The sequence below is a fragment of the Crinia signifera genome, chromosome 9 (assembly GCF_055691185.1).
Source record: "Crinia signifera chromosome 9, ASM5569118v1, whole genome shotgun sequence".
NCBI classification, from domain to species: Eukaryota; Metazoa; Chordata; class Amphibia; order Anura; family Myobatrachidae; genus Crinia; species Crinia signifera.
In genome coordinates, this window is record NC_139225.1 from 71,906,137 (window position 1) to 71,925,912 (window position 19,776).

Here is a 19,776-nt window from a genome sequence, read left to right on the forward strand (position 1 = left end):
TGAACATATGATGTGCCACACCTCCACTTGTCCTTTAGGTTTGATAAATCACTACATTAATGTTGAGTTCAGTAGTTCATGGAACCTTAAAGCATCAGTTAAGGTTTCTTATTGAAAAATTAAGAAAAAAAATGAAGTTATATGTCCTTCTTAGGTTCTGTTATATGGTGAGGGCCAGGATTCACTTGTTTGCCCACATTTTATGTCTGGAAGGCACAAACACAGAATTTGTCTATTACATTGGACATAAACAATTGGAATTGGTCACTGAACATTAGCCCAAGGTTCCTGAGTGCCATGCGCACAGTTGGGGAACCACAAGTTCTCTTCAGAGTCTCACTGTTGGTTGATCTGGAACAATCCAAAAGGAATTGTGTAGGGATTTGCCTTTGGGGGCATTAGATGTATAACATTGTCCACATTTAGTTTGAAAGCGGCGTATAATCCAGGGGTTTCCAAGTGTGGTCTTTACAGCACCTGAATGGTCCAGGTTTTAAATATATCCATTGTTTAGCACAGATGGTTAACAAATGTGCTGAGGCATTAATCAAGTTAACAGTGTTCAAGCATGGATATACTTAAAACCTGTACAATTGGGGGGGGGGTCTTGAGGACTATGTTTAGGAATATTTGTTATAATTCCAATGTCTTCATTGCATGAAAGGCACAGAGTTTATTTAAAACTTTAGCTTGTTTTAAGGACCAGTAATACACCTCTACATTTTGAGTCCTCTGAAAGCCCACAGCTACCCTCCCTACTATAAACTGAATTTTTGTTTAATGTTGGGTCAGGCTTTCGCTCTGAACACTACAGAGACAGCACTGACTAACTGAAATAGTAAACGATCTGGCCACTTAAATCTAAAGGCCATTTCTCACTTCTTATTGTTCTAGATCTCTTACCTGCCTTCGACATGGTTGATCACTCTCTTCTCATACAAACATTACAGTCCCTAGGTCTTCAGAACACATCTTTCTTGGTTCTCATCCTACCTATCTAATTGCTCTTTCAGTGTCGTCGCTCCCCCCCAAATCTGAATTGACACCAACAGTGTTGCTCAGTGTCTGAATGCTTTTCTGACATTTCATTTTGGATGTCATCTCACCACCTCAAACTCAACATTTCCAAAACAGAATTAATTATATTTGCAGCAACCAAGAGTAGTTACCAACCTGATAGCTCTATCATTATTGAGAACACAACAATCAATCCTACTCCACAAGATTGGGTACTTGTTTCCTAGCATGGCGCCAATTGCATCGTATACCATTACACTAAATAAGGTATACGATGTGATATTGTACAATAAAATATCGCATGGCATACGATGCGATCGTATACGATTTTTGATTGTACAAGCACCCTGATGGGTCCTTACAATGTTAAATGGCCACCCATAGTGAACGCTACCCCCAGGATACACGCCAGCCCGAAGCGTGGCGAGCGCAGCGGTGCGCGTCTTCCGACCTTTTCATTACCCCAACTATCCAGGTTGGCTTGGAGTTGATTTTAGATAGTGTGGCGAGCCGGAAGCGTAGCGAGCCCAGCAAGGGGTTGTGGAATACGAGCCCGAAGCGTTCCATGCGAGGGGATATGCAATACAAGTAATCTGTGGGGCTCACCGCGCTACCTAAAATCAACTCCACGCCGACGTGGATAGTGGGGGTATGAAAAGGTCGGAGAACACGTACCGCCGCCCCTCGTGGGCTCGCTGCACTCGCCACGCTTTGGGTTGGTGTTGCCAATGGGGGTGCATTTAACATTAAAAGCACCCATGTGCTTGTACAATTAAAAATTGCATCGCATTGCATGAGATGCAATTGTATAAGATGTAATACAAAAAAAATCGGGGGTGCCGTGCTAGGAAACAAGTACCCAAGATTGCCTAGGGGTTATCCTTGACACTTTATTCCTCACATTCAATCTGTCTCTAAATCGTGTTACATGCAGCTTAAAAAAACACATCCAGGTTCCGAAACTGAAGGACGCCGCAGCAATAGCCTAAAGCTCTGTGTGCTCTCCGGCCTCCAAGCCGCGCTGACTGCTTTATACCTGCGGTAACCCTCACCCAGAACACCGGGCTCTCCCGCGAGCTGCGACTCGGGGACACCAGATCTGACACCCGGATCCCTCTCTTCTACTCGACTCCCCCCTGGGAATGGACAAATTCCTGGCAGCGCCTGCCGCAGAGGACACCCCACGGCACCGCTCATCCAGCCGTCACGCAAGGGACAAGATGGTGCCCATGGCTACTCCACAATCCCAGATCAAAAAACAGCAGCAGACCTCTGGCGAGGGGAAAAAGGGAGGAGACGCCAGGGAGACACTCCTCACCTCACAAACTGTAAGTGCTGATGTTGATTCTGCAATGGATCCTCTGGCTGTTTATTCACCCACCTCAGATACTGCAGTACCCCCTCTGGGACTCCTCCATCACTATCCCAATACCATCATGAAGGCCCCATTACATACTCTGAGATGGTCAAGGCCATCCAGGATACCATCAGTCCTATTATGGAAGCTCATGCGAATAAAGTCACTCAAGCTGTCCAGGACATTAAATCACAGTACAAACAGCTGTCTAAAAGGGTCTCCAGTACCAAACAAATAGTGGGTGGGGTATTCCAGGATGTCACTACACTTAAAGATCAGTCTGCAGCTATGCAGAAAGCACAGTATCAGATGCAGTCTAAGTTGGACGTAGAAATAATCCTAGGGTGGTGGGCCTCCCTGAGATGCTTAAGGGCCCTGCTCTTTTCACCTTTATCCAGTCCATGCTGCCAGACCTATTGGCTGTTTTTTCGGACGAGTGCACTGGAATGATAGTGGAGCGAGCACTCAGAATCGGCCCCCAGAGGTCATCCACAGATGCCTGACCAGTGATATTTCGATGTCTTAACTATATTCACAAGGAGATGCTATGGTCCGCATTGCGGCAAAAATGTGATCTTTCCTGGAATGACTCGAAACTTAATTTTCCAAGACTATTTTCCACGTAGGTGGCTAGTGCACGGAAGGAGTTTGCTCTCCTTTGTTCCTGCCTGGCAAAAAGTAACCGGAAATTTGCTTTACTCTATCCGCCCCGTCTCCGTATCTTCTCTGGGTCTACCTTCAAGGACTTCTCAACTCTGATGGATGCTGAGGCTTACCTGTCAGAGGAGGCTACCAGGGCTACTTCCCCCTCATTATTCACACAGGACCAGCCTGCTTGAAGAAAAAGTTATCCTTGTGGTCGTGGTTCCGATATACTATTTGCTGCACTCTCCTTTCCACTCTGTGTGCTGATTCCCGAGGACTCCCCTTATGTTGATGTTACCCCTCAGACCACTATGTTCTCTGTTCTTTAGATATTTTACCTGATATGCGGGTTTGCAATGTTTTTCATGCTACAATTATAATATGTGCGACTTTGAGCACTATTGGTTGGCATTATTTGAGTTTACACCTTACTGGTGTCTATGTATATCTGCTTGGTGGCCTTGGACCGCTGGCTCGGATCTTTGGGCGCATGCCTAGTCTTGCCACATCTGTCACCAATCAGAAGTTGATATTTAGAAAAGTTGCCGTGAAAGGCAATATGTCTTTAATATTGTTCTCATAGGTTACCCTTATTTCCCTCATGTTTTATCCGTCATGTGTCGGAACCTGTCGAACGTCTATTCATATGTCTAGATCTCTCTTATATATAGTTTTGATTGGACCTCATCCGCCAGAAAATACAGTGAACTCCAGGACCTGTAAGTCACCATGTCTCTTAGTTGATAAATTATCTCACTAAAATTTGGCACATTCAATGTGGGGGGCTTCCATTCCCCTGCTAAATGTAAAAAAATACTTTTCTATATGTCTAAGTTGGGGATTGATATTGCCTTTGTGCAGGAGGCTCATTTGGTTCCTACAGAAGTACTTAAATTGAATACTTTGGTCTGGGTGGTCTTATCAGCCCCGTATAATTCAAAGGGTTAGAGGTCACTTTGGCGCTTCACTGGGTGTTGCTGCCTCACTATACAGGTGGGTAGAATCCCTAACACCCACAGATTATAACAAACAGAGAAAAAGGGGTGTATAGTGGAATGGCGCTACATCTTTATCTGTGAGGGGAAGAATAAAAGGAATACTTGGCTTTGGGGATTATTAGGATCTGAATGATTCCCAGATGGGGTTCCTCCTCGTTTCTTCCCTTGTGCGATTTATGAATAGGGATGAGGGAAATAAAGCTAGTGTCAAGTTGGCATATTAAATAATACAGTTTTTTTAAGACATGATCATTACAATATTAAATGTAGGTCGGATAATCTGTGGCGCACCTAACTCACATCAGGTTAGGTGTTTTCAGACTTATCAAGGTTTCTTTAAGTGGGTATAAGTGATGGCGTACTGGTACTCCCTGTCTTTCTTGTGTGGCTCCTCCTATAAAGGTATCTTTAACATGGACAGTGAAGTTCAATTTAGATAAAATCTCATCTACCCTGGAGCAAAAAGCAACCAATGAACCTGGTCAATCTGGCGGTGAAAAGAACACAGGTCCTCCAAAAATGGATGTTACAATGTTTATTGTCCCTTCTTTGGCTATGGAAAGTCCCCTCTGGCCAACGGGTTTCGGGAATGCGAGTGAGTTAGGTGCGCCACAGATTACCCGACCTACATTTAAGATTGTAATTATCATGTCTTAAAAAACTGTATTATTTAATATGCCAACCTGACACTAGCAATCTTTCTTTCTCCTCCCAGCAGCAGGGGACACTGCAGTCTACACGTGTGGGATAGTGTGGGTGCATTGGAGGAGTCGGCACTTTAAGAAATTTGAATACAGCTGGCTCCTCCCCCAGCAGACTCCAGTCTTAGAAAAAGTGCCCGGAGGAGTCGGACTCCCGGGCTATGTCTCCTAAGGAGATTAGGCTTTTCAGGCTATCTCCCCCGAACTCCAGGGACGCCGGTGACATGTAAGGGCGCTGCGCGCCAGACAGGGGGCGGCCATTAAGCGCGATGGTCGGTGGCAGAGAGAGCTGAGTCGCGGTGGTGACGTCAGCGCACCCTCCAGTATGCCGGCTGTTTGGGGCGGGCTTGGTTTTCGCGCCTCAGCGTAAGAGAGGAGGGCGGAGCTTGCTTCTCTCTCTTATCTCTGAGCTTTGGAGCTGTGAGGTGGTGTTTGCGGTGCTCTCTCTCTGCAGTTGCTGTACAGAACGGGACCTCTGTTACCTGTGCAGCTCAGCGCTCCCCAGCGGACTACAGGGACACTGTAAGTCTTAAGGGGTACATTACACACACAAGAATCGGGGGTTATTAATTGGCTCCTCTTCCCCTGTAACTTGCCAGACTTCAGGGCTACTTTACTGGGTATTTCCCTGCTGTTGGGCTGTATTGGGGGTGTTCTTGTGTGACTGGTGTTGTGTGTCTGTCAGTATTGTTACATTAACTGGGCAGGATGGCAGGAAAAGCAACTTCATCTAAGGCTGCTTTGAAGGTTTATTCCTGCAAGAGCTGTAGGCAGCAATACACACAACATGTTAGAGGGTGTTCCCTCTGTGAGATTTGCTATAAGGCTTCTCAAATTACTGCTGCTCCTGCAGCACCTGGGCAGGCACCTGCTGTTTCCTCAGAGGTGCTGCAATCACTGCTGTCTAATCTGAATGCTGAAATGGCTGCCTCTAGGAAGGATAGAGAGGTGTTTCAGACTCAGCTCTCTAGATTGACATCTGCAGAGCCTGCTTGGGCTCAATCCTTAATTCAGTCAGTGGACTCTTTAAGTCTATGGCAGGTCCTGCTAAGAGACCTTCGGCTGCTGCTGTAACTAAAAGAAAGGCCCTCTCTGTTTTTGGCTGATGATTCAGACCATGAGGATTATATTCTAGAGGAAGGAGAGGTTCTTCCCCCTGTGGAGGATATCCAACCCTTGGATGTAGGGGAGGATGAATCACAGGGTGTGGAGGGGCTTATTAGAGCTGTTAGGTCCACTCTGAAATTAGAGGAGCCTGAGGTTACTCCCCAGGTGTCCATTTTTGGACGCTCTCAAAGACAAGAGTTGTGTTTTCCGGATTCGGAGGAATTAGACTCTCCTCTCCTCTCTATATGGAAGTGTCCGGATAGGAAATTCCAGGTGTCAGCTCGCCTAAGGACACTATATCCTTTCTCTCCTGAATCCAGGACCAAGTGGGAGACTCCTCCCACTCCGGATATCTCGCTATCCAGGTTATCTAAGCGAGCCACGCTGCCTGTCCCCGGGGTGGCCTCTTTGAAGGAGGCGCAGGATAGGCGTTTAGATTGCTCACTAAAGACCATTTATTCCACGGCAGGGGTCCTTTTGCGTCCTGCTTTGGCCTCTGCTTGGGTGGCCAGGGCTATGGAGCAATGGGCTGCTGATCTTGTGGCTGGTCTGGAGCAAAATATGCCTGTGGCAGATTTGTTGCCTATGGCGGAAGGCATCAGGGATGCTTCAACGTACATAGGTGAGGCAGCGGCAGACATTTCGACTCTAGGAGCCAGAATTTCTGCGTCAGCTGTGGTAGCCAGACGGTCGGTCTGGTTGAGGTCATGGCAGGCTGAGGCTGAAATTAAAAAAGCTGTTGAAGCCTTGCCGTTCACAAGGGATATGCTTTTCGGGCCAGAGCTCGATAAACTTATCTCCCAGGCCACGGGGGGTAAGTCTACATTCTTACCTACAGCCGCTCCTCCGCCTAAGAGGCGGTCCCTCACTCAGTCCTTTCGGTCCTTTCGAGGCTCCTCTGCCTTTAGAGGCAGGCCCAGAGGAGGTTTTACGGCCTTTAGAGGCCGCAGAGGTAGAGGGGCGGGAACAGCAGCGGCCGCTGCTGCTCCAGCACGTCGCCAGGAGCCCAAGGCTTCCGACAAGACCGTGGCATGACGGTCTTCCGGCTCTAGTGGGAGAATCCAGGTTGGGCGCTCGTCTGTTGTTGTTCCCTCAGGTTTGGGAGACTCACTGCAGGGACGAGTGGGTCTTGCAAATTATTGCACAGGGATACAGACCTTAATTTTCAGCGCCACCTCCAGTAAGATTCTTTCCAATGGGCCTTCCAAAGCTGGATCAGACAAAAAAGGCCTTACAGGATTCAGTTCAAAAGCTTTTGGACGCTTCTGTAATAATACCGGTGCCAGAACATCAGAGGGGACTGGGGTTTTACTCCAATGTGTTCGTAGTCCCCAAGCCGGACGGCTCCGTAAGGCCTATCCTAAACCTCAAGGATTTAAATCAATACATCTGTTACAACAGGTTCAAGATGGAGTCCATACGGTCCGTGATTGCATCACTGGAACCGGGAGAATACCTTATGTCACTAGACATAAAGGACGCCTATTTGCACGTCCCTATTTGGGAACGTCACCAGAGGTTTCTAAGGTTCGCAATACAGGCTTCTCATTTCCAGTTCAGGGCTCTGCCCTTCGGCCTGTCGTCCGCTCCCAGGGTCTTTACCAAGATCATGGCCTGCATGGTGGCGGTACTCAGGTTACAGGGGATAACGATCATCCCATACCTGGACGATCTCTTGATAAAGGCTTCTTCTCAGGACAAATTGATAGCAGACGCTCTGGCCACATGTTCTTTTCTGGTCCAAAATGGTTGGATCTTGAACTTCGGCAAGTCTCAACTCAATCCAACACAGAGGCTTCAATTTCTGGGCCTTATTTTGGATACGGAGCAGGAGGCGGTATTTCTTCCAATGGACAAGATCGCTGCGCTGCAGTCAAGGGTACGACAGGTCCTAGCTCCCGGCAGAGTTTCGATCCTGTTGTGCACCAAGATGCTGGGGATGATGGTAGCCTCTTTCGAGGCCATCTCGTACGGCAGATATCATACCAGAACGTTCCAATGGAACCTACTGTCACAGTGGTCAGGGTCGCATCTACAGATACACGGGAAGATTACCCTGTCAAGAGCAGCTCGTCAGTCACTTCAATGGTGGCTTCACACTCCCAATTTGCTCCAGGGCCGGAGTTTCAGTCCATGCAGTTGGACGATACTGACCACCGACGCCAGCCTCAGGGGCTGGGGAGCTTTTGTTCTCAACCAGACTTTTCAGGGCCGGTGGTCGGCTCAGGAGGCAAGCCTTCCGATAAATGTCCTGGAACTAAGAGCAATCAGGTTGGCTTTGGGTCAGGCACACAACTTGCTCAGGGGACGTCCGGTAAGAGTCCAGTCGGACAATGCGACTGCGGTCGCATACATAAATCGACAGGGAGGAACCAAAAGTCGTGCGGCCATGCGCGAGGTGCGTCCTATCTTGGAATGGGCCGAGGCGTTTGTCCCTCGATTCTCTGCGGTGTTTCTGCCGGGCGTGGAGAATTGGCAGGCGGATTATTTGAGCAGACAGGACTTCCACCCGGGAGAGTGGGCCCTTCATCCGGAGGTTTTTCATCAGTTGACGGTCCGGTGGGGCATGCCTCAGATGGATTTGATGGCCTCCAGGTTGAATCGGAAGGTACCTCGGTATTGTGCCAGGTCTCGGTGTTAGGATCTCCCGTGCCACGCTGCCTGGCGAGGCACTACGTGGCACTGGCTGGTAGGAGATCTGACCAGGAATGGAGGGCAGCCTCGCCAACCTAACTCCGTTGCTACCAGATGTAATTGGCGTGTGAGTGCAGGATGCTAAGCTTCACCACTAATAGCCGCGTTCGTGGGAGCCCGTTAGTCAGGCTCCCACCTCGATGCCACCTGGTCTTATGTAAATGACAACTCACACGCCAAGGCCAGTGATTAACAAGGGGGACCTCTAACTGACACCTGCTGGCGAGAATACCTACGGGGCTCCCGTAAGAAACCCTAGGAACCTGGTGTAAAACAGTGTCTGGATGGGACCACCCCACGGGTGTAACAATACACAAAAGATGACTCAATATGCTGAATGTAACAATACACAAAGATGACTCAATAAGCTGGACTGTAACAATACATAAAGATGACTCAATAAGCAGGACTGTAACAATACATAAAGATGACTCAATAAGCAGGACTGTAACCATAAACAAGATAACCGCAAGTAAGATGGTACACTTAGCTGGGGCTGAGCGGCAGCGGGCAGGGTGAGGCAAGGAACCAGCTGACGGAAGGATCACGCTGGAAAGTACACCCAGAAAGACCAACCAAGCTCCAGGGACCGGGAACACTCAGGACGCTGGGTCTGAACTATAACCGGCGTCTGAGTGTCCCGGCATCAGGGTTTAAATAGTAGCGCCTCCATAGGAGGACGAGGCTGCGTTGCGGGCTTCCTCTTCCGCCCGGCCGCCTGGCGTCCCGCGTCGCCTAGGCAACTGGGGCGTGCGCTGAGGAAGTGGCCGGGCGTGAGACTCCCGGCCGTACGTGACGTCAGACGGGGGGCGTGTGTCGTTACCGTGACCACGTCCCCTGACGCGGGGACGCCCCCTGACGCGACGACGCCCTGACTGTGACATCACAGCCGGGAGACACCGCGGAGAACCCCCTGCGTCAGCGCTAGAGCCGGCTGCAGGGGTGGCCGCATTACCAGCCGGACCGGAGCGCAGAGAACCCCTTACGTCAGCGTCAGAGCTGACTGCAGGGGTCATAACAGTACCCCCCCCTTGAGGAGGGGTCACCGAACCCTTACCCCCAGGTTTAAATGGAAATTTCTTAAAGAACTCTGCCCTAAGTCTGGGAGCATGAAGAAGTCTGTCCGGAACCCAGGATCTCTCTTCATCCCCGAATCCCTGCCAATGAACAAGAAATTTGAGCTGACCCCGGACAAACTTGGAATCAAGGATCTGTTCCACCAAAAACTCCTTGTGGCCTCTGATAATCACAGGTCTCTTAGACTGTTTCTGATGAAAGAGAGTGGAAACCGGCTTAAAAAGGGAACAATGGAAAACATTATTGATCCTCAATGATCGAGGTAATTGTAACTGAAAGGCTACTGGGTTAACCTGTCTGGTAATGAGAAAGGGTCCGATGAATCTGGGGCCCAACTTATGACTTTTCTGACGTAATTTGATGAATCGGGTTGAGAGAAAGACTTTCTGGCCCACCCTGAATGGGCAGGGTTTCCTGTGTCTGTCATAAAAAACTTTAGAACGGGCCGAAGAAAGATTCAAGGCCCGACGCACCTTCTTCCAAGAATCCCTAAGGACAGTAACTGCCGAGGGAATAGAGAGAGAGGACTTAACCGGAACATCAAAGGAATTGCATTTGGGATGAAAACCGGTGTTACAGAAAAATGGTGAAGTCTTGGTAGACACGTGATAGGAATTATTATAAGAAAATTCAGCTAACGGCACCAAGTCTGCCCAATCAGTCTGACATTTAGCAATAAAGCAGCGTAAATACTGTTCCAAGGCCTGATTAACCCTCTCGGTTTGTCCATTTGACTGAGGGTGGTATCCGGAGGATAAGCTGAGCTGAATACCCAAGTTGGAACAAAATGCCCTCCAAAAACTGGCGACAAACTGGGGTCCCCTGTCCGAGACGATATCTCTGGGGAGACCATGAAGTCTGAAAATATGAGTAATGAAAAGTTGCGCTAATTCTTGAGCCGAGGGAAGTTTGCGCAAAGGTACAAAATGAGCCATTTTACTAAAGCGATCGACCGTAACCCAAATGGTGGAAAAACGGGAAGACAAAGGAAGGTCGACGATAAAATCCATAGAAATGTGTGACCAGGGTCTGTCTGGAATGGATAATGGTAAAAGCTGGCCCATGGGTGCTGATCTGGGAGACTTCTGTCGAGTGCATACGGGACAAATTGAGACGAAACGGGTGACGTCTTGTTTCATGGAGGGCCACCAGACTGCTGTGGACAAACTTTCGAGGGTCTTGGTGATGCCAGGATGGCCCGCCAACTTAGTGGAATGAAAATCCTTAAGAACTAAATCTCGCAGAGCCTTGGGGACAAAGAGTCGGTTCTGAGGAGTCGACTGGGGAGCAGAGGGCTGGAAAGCAAGAACACGGGTAGCCAAATCTTGGGTTAACCCGGCCAAGATAAAAGCTGACGGGATAATGGTCTCATCCCCCAATTCCGGGTCCTGAGAAGACTGGAAACTCCGGGAAAGCGCATCGGCCTTGACGTTCTTAGGACCGGGTCTGAAGGTGATGTTAAATCGAAAACGGGTAAAGAAAAGAGCCCATCTAGCCTGACGAGGGTTGAGTCGTTTGGCTGACTGGATATATGCTAAATTTTTGTGATCTGTGATAACGGTGATCATGTGTTCTGCTCCTTCCAGCCATTGGCGCCATTCTTCAAAGGCCCATTTTATGGCCAGAAGCTCTCTATTACCTACATCGTAATTCTTTTCAGCGGCGGAAAATTTCCGTGAAAAATAGGCACAGGGATGCAGTTTGTTATCCAGACTATAAGTCTGGGAGAGCACGGCTCCCGCCCCAACATCGGAGGCGTCAACTTCCACTAAGAACGGCTTCCGGGGGTCAGGATGGTGAAGAATCGGAGCGGAACAAAAAGCTTTTTTCAACCGTTCAAAGGAGTCAATGGCCTGTGGAGACCAGTCTTGTGGATTTGCTCCCTTGCGAGTGAGTTCCACAATGGGAGCCACGATATCTGAAAATGAACGAATAAATTTACGATAATAGTTAGAGAAACCTAGGAACCTCTGAACAGCCTTGAGGTTAGAGGGACGAGCCCATGACAGGATGGCTTGAACCTTTTTAGGCTCCATGGCAAAACCTTTGGGAGTAATGATATAGCCCAGGAAAGAAACCTGGGAAACTTCAAACTCACATTTTTCTAACTTGGCGTACAGTTGGTTTTCGCGTAATTTTTGGAGAACCATACAGACATGCTGCCTATGTTCGATCAGAGTCTTGGAAAAAATCAAGATATCGTCTAGATACACCACAGCAAAAACTCCTAAAAACGGCCGGAGTACCTCATTAATGAAATCCTGGAAGACAGCCGGAGCATTGGCCAATCCGAAAGGCATAACAAGATATTCGTAGTGGCCAGTATGCGTGTTGAAAGCCGTCTTCCACTCGTCCCCCTGCCTGATTCTTATGAGGTTGTATGCTCCTCTCAAATCGATCTTAGAAAAAACAACGGCTTCCCGAATCTGGTCGAATAACACAGAAATGAGAGGTAGAGGATAAGAATTCTTAATGGTGATCTGATTCAAGGCCCGATAATCAATACAGGGGCGCAAGGACCCGTCCTTCTTTTCAACAAAGAAGAACCCTGCCCCTACCGGAGACTTGGACGGACGGATGAAGCCTTTCTCTAGGCTTTCTTTAATATAATCTTCCATAGCGCGGGACTCAGGAGCGGAGAGAGCATACAAACGCCCTTTAGGTAACCTGGCATTGGGGACGAGATCTATGGTACAATCAAATGGTCGATGGGGAGGCAGTGTTTCTGCTTCTTTCTTAGAAAAAACATCAAGAAAATTGTGATACGAAGAGGGTAAAGAAGACAAAACAGGAGACACCGCCCGTAGAGGGAGAGAGAGACAGCTGTCAGAACATGCTGACCCCCAACGGGTAATCTCTCCCGTAACCCAATCGACATTAGGATTGTGCTTCCTTAGCCAAGGCAGACCCAAAACAAGAGGTGCAACCGGACAATGAAAAACTAAAAAAGAGATTTCCTCGGAATGTAAAGCTCCTATAGACAACCTGAGGGAAGGAGTACGGGAGGAAATACTGCCATTGGATAGTGGTATGCCATCTAACCCACAAACTGCCAAAGACCCCTCAAGGGGGATGGGTTTGAACCCTAAGGATTCAACCAATGTGGCGTCTATAAAATTGCCAGCTGCGCCACAATCCAAGAAGGCAGACACCTCCAGAAACTGCTTCCCAAAGGAGATGGTGGTCTTGATATAAATGGATTCCATGGGGGAAAAACAGGTAAGGCCTAAGTGAACCCCCCCAAGGTTACCTAGGCCCTGTCTTTTCCCACCTTAAGCGGACAACCCACCACACGGTGACCGGACCCCCCACAATAAAGACACAATCCCTTGAGTCTTCTCCGATTCTTTTCGGAAACGGAAAGGCGGGTAGCCCCTAGCTGCATGGGTTCTTCCCCTGAGTGGTCAAAAGAATCTCCCGAAGGAGATGAGGGAAAGATCCCAGACTCTCTCTCTCGCTGACGCTCCCGAAAGCGTCGATCCACCTTGATGGCTAATTGCATCATCTCATCTACAGATGTGGGAGATGGGTAGTGCACCAGTGCATCTTTGAGGCCATCGGACAAGCCAATCCGAAATTGACTGCGTAGAGCTGGGTCATTCCACCCGGAATCAATGGCCCACCTCCTAAACTGTGTGCAATACCCCTCTGCCGTACCATGCCCTTGACGGAGGGCTCGGAGATTGGCCTCAGCTGAAGCAGACCTATCGGGATCATCATATAACAACCCCATGGCTAAAAAAAAAGAACTGACGGAGGAGAGGGCCTCATCTCCTGCAGGGAGCCCAAATGCCCAGGTCTGAGGATCCCCCTGTAGGAGAGAAATGATTATCCCCACCCGCTGGGTCTCTGACCCGGAGGATAATGGACGCAGTTTGAAATATAGTTTACAGGCCTCTCTGAAGTTATAAAAAAGTGAGCGATCTCCAGAGAAGCGATCAGGGAGATCGAGTCTGGGCTCTGGGTGTCTAGATGCTGACAGGACTCCATGTACCTGTTCCTCCTGAGTTTTGACCCGGAGAGTCAGTTTTTGGAGTTCCAGTGTGAGAGTGTGAATCTGGCCCACCAGAGCATGTCCCGTGGCCTGCTGGGAAGGATCCATAATGGACTATGACCCGCGACTGAGGACAAATAAAAATTATTTGGGCCGGTTATAATGTTAGGATCTCCCGTGCCACGCTGCCTGGCGAGGCACTACGTGGCACTGGCTGGTAGGAGATCTGACCAGGAATGGAGGGCAGCCTCGCCAACCTAACTCCGTTGCTACCAGATGTAATTGGCGTGTGAGTGCAGGATGCTAAGCTTCACCACTAATAGCCGCGTTCGTGGGAGCCCGTTAGTCAGGCTCCCACCTCGATGCCACCTGGTCTTATGTAAATGACAACTCACACGCCAAGGCCAGTGATTAACAAGGGGGACCTCTAACTGACACCTGCTGGCGAGAATACCTACGGGGCTCCCGTAAGAAACCCTAGGAACCTGGTGTAAAACAGTGTCTGGATGGGACCACCCCACGGGTGTAACAATACACAAAAGATGACTCAATATGCTGAATGTAACAATACACAAAGATGACTCAATAAGCTGGACTGTAACAATACATAAAGATGACTCAATAAGCAGGACTGTAACAATACATAAAGATGACTCAATAAGCAGGACTGTAACCATAAACAAGATAACCGCAAGTAAGATGGTACACTTAGCTGGGGCTGAGCGGCAGCGGGCAGGGTGAGGCAAGGAACCAGCTGACGGAAGGATCACGCTGGAAAGTACACCCAGAAAGACCAACCAAGCTCCAGGGACCGGGAACACTCAGGACGCTGGGTCTGAACTATAACCGGCGTCTGAGTGTCCCGGCATCAGGGTTTAAATAGTAGCGCCTCCATAGGAGGACGAGGCTGCGTTGCGGGCTTCCTCTTCCGCCCGGCCGCCTGGCGTCCCGCGTCGCCTAGGCAACTGGGGCGTGCGCTGAGGAAGTGGCCGGGCGTGAGACTCCCGGCCGTACGTGACGTCAGACGGGGGGCGTGTGTCGTTACCGTGACCACGTCCCCTGACGCGGGGACGCCCCCTGACGCGACGACGCCCTGACTGTGACATCACAGCCGGGAGACACCGCGGAGAACCCCCTGCGTCAGCGCTAGAGCCGGCTGCAGGGGTGGCCGCATTACCAGCCGGACCGGAGCGCAGAGAACCCCTTACGTCAGCATCAGAGCTGACTGCAGGGGTCATAACACTCGGGATCCGGAAGCTCTTGCGGGGGATGCATTCTCCATCCCATGGGATTTCCAGCTGATATATGCGTTTCCGCCGTTTCCACTCATAGCAAGACTGCTCAAGCGCATAAAAAGAGGGTCCGCTTCAGTAATTCTGATTGCCCCGGACTGGCCGAGACGGGCCTGGTATTCGGACCTCAAGCTTCTTCAGGCGGATGTGCAGTGGCGCCTCCCACTCAGACAGGATCTTCTACAACAAGGACCATTCATCTACCCCGGCTTAGAGTCTCTACGTTTAACGGCGTGGCTGTTGAAGCTGACTTGTTAAGGAGACGTGGAATACCGCAGTCTGTAGTTCCAACTATGCTGAAAGCTAGGAAGGAGGTGACCGCTTCTCATTATCACAGGATTTGGAAATCCTACATAGCCTGGTGCGAAGCTAGATCAGTGCCAAGGGCAGTGTTTCATCTTTCCCGTTTGTTGGAGTTCTTACAATCGGGTTTAGAGAAGGGTCTCAGACTGGCGTCTTTGAAGGTCCAGGTGTCTGCCCTATCGGTGTTTTTTCACTGAAGACTGGCTCTAATTCCAGAGGTACAGACCTTCTTAAAGGGGGTTGTTCGCATACAGTCTACCTTCGTTCCGCCCTCAGAGCCATGGGATTTGGAGTTGGTTCTGAAATTCCTAAGATCTGATACTTTTGAGCCCTTGGACTCGGTGGATCTAAGGTTCTTGACGTGGAAGACGGTCATGTTGATGGCGCTGGCTTCGGCCCGCAGGGTGTCGGAGCTTGGGGCTCTTTCCTGTCGTTCCCCGTTTCTGGTTTTCCACAAGGACAGGGCGGAACTCAGAACTCGCCAGGGTTTCCTTCCGAAGGTGGTTTCTTCGTTCCACGTGAACCAGCCTATTGTGGTTCCAGCCCTTTCGCGAGATATGAAATCCTTGGACGTGGTGCGCGCTCTGCGTATCTACGTTTCCAGAACGACATCGTGGAGAAAGACGGATAGTCTTTTCGTGTTGTATGGAGCAGGAAAGAAGCGTTGGCCGGCGTCCAAGCAGACGCTGGCTCGGTGGTTGTGCCTCACAATCAAGGAGGCCTATGCTAGGGCTAACCAAGTCCTCCCTTCAGGGATTTCCGCCCATTCAACAAGGGCCGTAAGCACATCGTGGGCTGCGGCCAGAGGTGTTTCGCTCACACAGGTTTGTAGGGCGGCCACTTGGGTGGGTGCTAGCACCTTCGCCAAGTTCTATAAGTTTGACAGCTTTGCCAGTGAGGAGGCATCTTTCGGCAGAGCTGTTTTGCAGGATCTCAGCGCTCTCCCTCCCGGGTTTAGTGCTTTGGTACTATCCCACACGTGTAGACTGCAGTGTCCCCTGCTGCTGGGAGGAGAAATAAGGAATTTGGTACTTACCGGTAATTCCCTTTCTCCGAGGCAGCAGGGGACACTGCACGCCCTCCCAGCGCTTTATTCCTGCCATCTTACAAGTTGTTTTACTTTAACATTGAATGTTTGCCGATTGCAAGTTGTGAATTCTTGTTATGAGTTATTCTTGCTAATCTTTCTCTTCTGCGAAGTGTCTCCTCTGTTCCAGGGATCGAGCCCTGGCCCCTATCCTCTCTCGGTCACAGTTTCTAAGACTGGAGTCTGCTGGGGGATAGCGGGGGGAGGAGCCAGCTGTATTCAAATTTCGGTACTTATGAGTTATCCGGGCGCCCGATTTCTAAATCGGGTCGGATCGGGCGCATCGCATCGCATGCGACCATCGGATGCGATGCGATGCGATGCAATGCGATGACCCGATTTTTCCATAGGAATCAATGTTAAAATGGACAGAGTTTCGCTCGCCACGCTTCGGCCTCGGTGGCTCGCTACGCTCGCCACAGGTTTATATCCAACTCCATGCCCACTTGGATAGTAGGGGTATGAAGAGGACCCCTTTTTCCCATTGAATTCCATGTTAAAATGGACTCTGTCCATTTTAACATTGATTCCTATGGAAAAATCGGGTCATCGCATCCGATGGTCGCATGCGATGCGATGCGATATCGCATCGCATCGCATCTGATTGTATGCCTTAACTTAAGGCATACAATCAAAAAATCGGGCGCCCAGATAACTCATAAGTACCCAAATTTCTTAAAGTGCCGACTCCTCCAATGCACCCACACTATCCCACACGTGTAGACTGCAGTGTCCCCTGCTGCCTCGGAGAAAGGGAATTACCGGTAAGTACCAAATTCCTTATTTCCCTCATACCTATTCATAAATCGCACGAGGGAAGAAACAAGGAGGAACCCCATCTGGGAATCATTCAGATCCAGATCATCAGAACAGAGCTAAGTATTCCTTTTATTCTTCCCCCACACAGATAAAGGTTTAGCGCCATTCCACTATACACCCCTTTTTGTCTGTCCATATAATTCAAAGGCTAGAGGGGTAGTTACACTGATTAGGAAGCATATTCCCATTACGACCCACTCCCTTCAGATGGATTCTGAGGGACGTTTTTTTATAGCAGATATAACCATTCACAAGACCCGCTATATCCTAGCTAATGTGTATGCCCCCAACACTAATCAAAGTCAGTTTTTTTATAACCATCGCCACTAAGCTGCTTACTTATGCCCATCAAAAATTGTATTAGCAGGTGACTTCAACCTCACTGCCTTTGACACCCTAGATAGAAATATCACGACTTCAACTAGGCGTTCTGCCCCAAAATATGGCATTAAATATCTCTTAACCCAACTTCACCTGATACACGTGTGGAGGGCATGCCACCTGACTGAGCGGGAGTACACGTGCCTCTCGGCTGCTCATGGCTCTCTTTCTAGGATTGATTATGTGCTTATGTCCTCATCGCTGTTTCCCAGAATTTTGGATTCTGCGCTAGAGCTAATTACCTTGTCAGATCATGGGGTAGGTTGGGTGATGGCAACATTTGTGGATAGGGGACCTACTTGACAGTGGCGCTTCCCATCCCAGCTTATTGACACTCAACACTTCCGCAAAATGCTGGAAGAGTCCTATATGGAGTATAAGCACAACAACTTCCAGGCAGAGGAGGATTCTCCACTCCTGTTTTGGCAGGGCTCCAAGCCTGTGTTGAGGGGTAATATTATTTCAGAATCAGAATCAACTTTATTGGCCATGTATGCTTGCGCACACTAGGAATTTTTTGTGGATTTTACAGTGCAGCATCAACCAGGGAGGGGGGGGGGGGGGACATTACATACATTAAATTGAGACATTATATGCGGGAAACACATGCCCGCCAAGCTGCACAGCGCCTAGGCAGCCATCAGCGGCGCCACTGGTCGTTGCAGCAGCCGGTAGGTAACAATATAAGCAGGGACAGTACAATATCACACAGGGAACATATACCCGCCGAGCTGCACAGCGCCTAGGCAGCCATCAGCGGCACCACTGGTCGTTGCAGCAGCCGGTAGGTAACAATATAAGCAGGGACAGTACAATATCACACAGGGAACATATACCCGCCGAGCTGCACAGCGCCTAGGCAGCCATCAGCGGCGCCACTGGTCATTGCAGCAGCCAGGTAGGTAACAGTGGGGCAGATGTATTAAGCTTTAACAAGAGATAAATCCAAGGGTGATAAGGAGAGATAAACGTCCAGCCAATCACCTGCTAACTGCCATGTTACAGCCTCTGTTTGAAAAAAGTCAGTAAGGAGCTGATTGGCTGGACATTTATCTCTCTTTATCACCCTTGCATTTATCTCTTGTTAAGGCTTAATACATCTGCCCCAGTATGAGCAGGGACAGTACAGTTATCACATAGGGAACAAATACCCGCCAAGCTGCACAGCGCCTAGGCAGCCATCAGCGGCGCCACTGGTCATTGCAGCAGCCAGGTAGGTAACAGTATGAGCAAAGACATTGCAGTTATAGCAGAGATAGCTTACAGTACAGTTATCACACAGGGGACACAAGGTTATATATGGTTGAGTGCACAGATCCTAGGCAGCCATTTGCGGCGCCATTTGCAGTGGTGGGGGAGGGTGGGGAGAGTCATTGAGGCCTGGGTAGAGACAGTGAGGCCTGTGGCTGGAGTTTGGCTCCCGCATCTGCTGGTGATGGGGGTCAGCGGCTGGGGCCTGATCATTTCCAATGAGTCCGGGGGCCTTTGTTGGGGGCCGCGGCTGAGCAGTAGACCAGGGTGTGCAGTAAGCCAGGGTGTGAGACAGGGGGGCCAAGGCTGGGCCTGCAGTAGGCCAGAGAGTGGGACAGGGAGCCAAGGCTAAGCCTGCAGGGAAGGGTGGCTACTGCTGGTGAAACAACCAGGGCAGGGGCCCACCTAGGTGAGGCAGTGGGCCAAGGGTGGGCCTGCAGGGAAGAGAGTGCTCGGGGTCCTCCTCACCGTCCTGACCTGCACCGGGCCCTCCAGGACACTCCCATCCATGTAGAGGGGGAGCTGGAGATGATCTTCCTCCTCCAGTGGTCCCCCCGGGCCGATGGCGATGCTGGAGGCTGCAGTGTTGGCTTCCACTGGCCGGGTGTCACTGCATCCTCTTTGTGGTTGCAGTGCGGCTAGGCCTCTCTGGCAGCCTCTCCTCCAGCGAGCGCTGCATTCTTCCCCTCCTCAGCGCCTCCCCAGCCGGCGAGCAGGCAGGTCCTGTGTCTGCAGGGCTGCTCCGATATGAGCAGCTGATGCCTGCGCCGCCGTGAGGGAGCTCCGTCACGTCATTCAGCTGCCGCACAGCAGGTCCCACAGCCGGTCCGCTGCTCTCCTCATCCCCGGTATGCGGGGAAATCCTCAGCGCACAGCACTCTGTCCCCCTCCTTCCTCCGTTCTCCCCACGCCACGCACTCATCTCCGGGGCCGAGGATGGGAGCCCCGACCTAGGACGGACGGTGCTCACGATTTCTTATACATCCAAACACAAAAAGGAATCCCAACAATTGTATTTAGATGCCCAAACTAGACTGACCTAGGCCTATCAGT